The 4,504-nt window shown below is 43.1% G+C and overlaps 1 pseudogene; it reads left to right on the forward strand.

The window, feature by feature from the left end:
• The first annotated feature begins 2,228 nt into the window (after positions 1-2,228).
• LOC122690906 lies at positions 2,229-2,346 on the forward strand (annotated as a pseudogene).
• Positions 2,347-4,504: the final 2,158 nt, after the last annotated feature.

Here is a 4,504-nt window from a genome sequence, read left to right on the forward strand (position 1 = left end):
CATGTGACTTTGGAGAAAGATACTGCTAGGGCAGAAGACAGTGTATTCATGGGGAAAGGTTGCCAGGATGTCCTTCTTCCTCTTCTCTCCCTGGGATCCCAGTTCACCAGTACAGATTAGTTCAAACACCAGCACTGCACAATGTCTCTGAGACTCTCTGACCAATTGCACCACTACACACATACACACACACACATCTACGCACACGCCACAGAGAATACTTCCTCCTCAATGCTCCCATTTCACCACTTAATTGCTTTCATCCTGGCACCTAGCAGGATTTAGTGAATGAACTTATATATTATGTCTGCTTCTTCAACTAGAACATGCCATCTGATCAAGAGCAGAAAATGCAGGATGGCTTTTTTTTTTTTTTTCTTTTGGTTGGTTTGTTTAAGCACCATCATTCCAGAGACTGGATGCACCCACTTCTCTTTGAATGTGGTTTCCTCAGGTTGATTTCTTTTTCTAAAAAAAATATTTATTTATTTTAATTGCAGGCTAATTACTTTACAATATTGTGGTGGTTTTTGCCGTACATTGACTTGAATCAGCCATGGATACTAGAACCCTGTCCCGAACCCCTCTCCCTCCTCCCTCCCCATCTCATCCCTCTGGGTTATCCCAGTGCACTGGCTTTGAGTGCCCTGTTTCATGCATCGAACTTGGACTGTGCATTGAACTTGGACTGTGAAATGCATCCATTTCACATACGGTAATAAATATGTTTCGATGCTATTCTCTCAAATCATCCCACCCTCACCTTCTCCTGCAGAGTCCAAAAGTCTGTTCTTTACATCTGTGCCTCTTCTGCTGTCTCGCACATAGGGTCATTGTTACCATCTTTCTAAATTCCATATATATGTGCTAATATACTTTATTGGAGTTTTTCTTTCTGACTTACTTCATTCTGTATGATAGGCTCCAGTTTCATCCACCTCATTAGAATTGACTCAAATGCATTCTTTTTTTATAGCTGAGTAATATTCCATTGTGTATATGTACCACAGCTTTCTTATCCATTCATCTGCTGATGGACATCTAGGTTGCTTCCATGTCCTGGCTATCGTAAACAGTGCTGCGATGAACATTGGGGTACACGTGTCTCTTTCAATTCTGGTTTCCTCAGTGTGTATGCCCAGCAGTGGGACTGCTGGGTCATATGGCAGTTCTATTTTTAAGGAATCTCCACACTGTTCTCCATAGTGGTTTTACTAGTTTGCATTCCCACCAACAGTGTAAGAGGGTTCCCTTTTCTCCACACCCTCTCCAGCGTTTATTGCTTGTAGACTTTTTGATAGCAGTCATTCTGACTGGTGTGAGATGGTACCTCATTGTGGTTTTGATTTGCATTTCTCTGATAAGGAGTGATGTTGAGCATCTTTTCATGTGTGTGTTAGCCATCTGTATGTCTTCTTTGGAGAAATGTCTGTTTAGTTCTTTGGCCCATTTTTTGATTGAGCCATTTATTTTTCTGGTGTTGAGCTGCATGAGATGCTTGTATATTTTGGAGATTAATTCTTGCCAGTTCTTTTGCTTGCTGTTATTTTCTCCCACTCTGAAGGCTGCCTTTTCACCTTGCTTATAGTTTCCTTCATTTTGCAAAAGCTTTTAAGTTTAATTAGGTCCCACTTGTTTATTTTTGCTGTTCTTTCTGTTACTCTGGGAGGTGGGTCATAGAGGATCTTGCTATGATTTATGTCAGAGAGTGTTCTGCCTATGTTTTCCTCTAAGAGCTTTATAGTTTTTGGTCTTACATTTAGATCTTTAATCCATTTTGAGTTTATTTTTGTGTATGGTGTTAGAAAGTGTTCTAGTTTCATTCTTCTACAGGTGGTTGACCAGTTTTCTCAGCACCACTTGTTAAAGAGATTGCCTTTTCTCCATTGTATATTTTTGCCTCCTTTGTCAAAGATAAGGCATCCATAGGTGCGGGGATTCATCTCTGGGCTTTCTATTTTGTTCCATTGATCTACATTTATGTCTTTGTGCCAGTACCATACTGTCTTGATGACTGTGGCTTTGTAGTAGAGTCTGAAGTCAGACAGGTTGATTTCTCCAGTTCCATTCTTCTTTCTCAAGATTGCTTTGGCTGTTCTAGGTTTTTTGTGTTTTCATACAAATTGTGAGATTATTTGTTCTAGTTCTGTAAAAAATACCATCGGTAGCTTGATAGGGATGGCATTGAATCTATAGATTGCTTTGGGTAGTATACTCATTTTCACTATATTGCTTCTTGGCCTTTTGGCTAAGATCAAGTGTAGTATCTGTCTTCAGGTTGACTTCTGTTTGAGCCAGCAGGAAAAAACTTCTTCTTTGAGCCCCTGTCTCTGGCGGGAATCCTCTGAAGGATAGCCTGAGGCAAGGATCTGGTGTCTCCTGATGGACTGGTAGGGTATGGGAGGGAAGGCAGGAAGTCACAGGGTTGGGATCTCAGGGCAGGTCCACCAAGGAGGGTGGCTCAATTACCTGCCATGGGGCACTCCTGAGAGCTGGCCTTTCCCTGGCAGAGAGGTGGGCAGGGGGTGGTGAGGGACATAAAATCCATGCATTTTTGGATCTCTGGGTGTGCATTCACAGAGGTGGATGGAAGGGGAAGATAAAATGGGTGGGACAAGGCTACTGTCTGCTGAAGCTCTCTCTGCAGGTGCCACAGAAAATGTTTTATCCATCTCTGTACCTAGTGTGGCGCATAGTAGGAATTCAATATATGTTTGTTGGATGGAAGAAATTGCTGTTCTATTTTCCACAGACAACACAGCAAGCTGAGTCTGATTCTGCTCCTGTAAAGCGGTGGTGTTAAGATTTTCCTCCTTACCGCTTTCAGAGCCTATCAGACACACTGCTTCCCACCACTGATTTCTATTCAGCTGAGATTTGTGCAAAGTCAACGAAGGAGGAGCTACGTTTATTATTTGTTTGCAACACATTTCAGTGAATGCTTTGGTATTCAAAATCCACTGTACTTTTGCCTCATTTATTTCTAAAAGAGAAGTCAGGAGATAGTCTTTGCCCTTTGAGTAATGGACACGGGAAGTCAACAAAAATACATTTAAAAACACATGCATTCACTTTTCATTTGTCCGAGTTCAAAATTAGATGTTTCTCCTCCATTATCTCATAAAAGCATGTGATTTATGAAAGAAACTGAAGCGAGTGTCATTAAAACTGATTACCCTAAGTGAATAGTGATGTATTTGTGGATATGCAATGTGATTATGATGTTAGTGAGAGTAATCTAATGATCAGTGGGATAATGTGACTTTGTGGTGTTGATAAAAGACTAAAAGCAGAAGCCCTTGGTGAAATCGCACCTCTGATCTGAAACAAACCCCAAATGATGACCAAAAGGACATTTGTTTTGACTCCACCCATGGACCTAGTGCCCAGGAAGACAGTGCCCTCAGACTGCCCCAGCTGTTGAGAGTCCAGTCTCCTGCAGATCTTGGAAACTGGGAGAGAGAAGGGAGCACACAGCAGGAAGGGGAAAGAATTTTCTCTGAGAGAGGCCCTCTCCACACATGCTCCCAGTCCCTCCAGGAGTCACCACCTGCTCCTTCTTTGGCGCCCGGCACCCTCCATCCCTCTGCAATCCCTTTGCTCTGGGTCTCCCCGCATCAATGGTCCTCCTCCTCCTCCTCCTTGTGCATCATCACTTTCTCACTCAGCCGTGGATCCTCCACCTCTCAGCATTTCTCAGCTTTGAAAATGACACCGTCCTTCCTTTCTCCTTACATCCCCCGCCGAACGGGTAGGGCATGCACCCTGACCTTGTTCCCTCTCCTGCCTTGCTGCTCCCTGCCTCCTAACTCCTCTGAATATGGATCTGATCCTCCTATTGTACTGGCCTGAACTGATATGACGCAAATTATTAAATGCCACTGCTTCTTGTTTCTCCATCATATCTAAGCTCTCAGAGCATTTGATGACCTCTTGAAATTCTCTCTGCATATGCATCCCCAATATTTCCCTCTCCTGGCCTCTGCTTACTCTCTAACAACCCCCTTCTCCACCTCCTGCTGCCTACATGTGGGCAGATTGAAAACTTTGGCCTCACCTTTCCTCTTGTCTCCCTTAGAGATGCCTTTTTTCTCCCACAACTTAGATGACCACCACTCTGCAGCTGCCTCTGAAATCTAGGACTCCAACCAATCACATTGCTCCTGGCTTCCATTCCCATCGGCACACAGATATAATTCCCCTCTTTGCTCTTTGCCCTCTGCCCCTGTGGCATGGTTCACTGCAGTGCAAAGCATTTTTCCACGACATCCAAAGTGAGAAGAGCTAGATAAAACCAGGCTCAACATTTAGCTCTGCCACACACTTCCTGTCAGACCTGGACAATTTTCCCTTCCAGTCTGAACTCCCATTTACAGAACCAAAAATAATAACTCATTCTTACCTTGCATGGTTGTTGTGAAAATTAAAAGCATTCATGGTCATCACCTGGCCCATAATAATTATTTCTTATGTTTTAGCTGTTATTATTAATATACCCAGTAAA

The sequence above is a fragment of the Cervus elaphus genome, chromosome X, assembly GCF_910594005.1.
Source record: "Cervus elaphus chromosome X, mCerEla1.1, whole genome shotgun sequence".
NCBI lineage: Eukaryota > Metazoa > Chordata > Mammalia > Artiodactyla > Cervidae > Cervus > Cervus elaphus.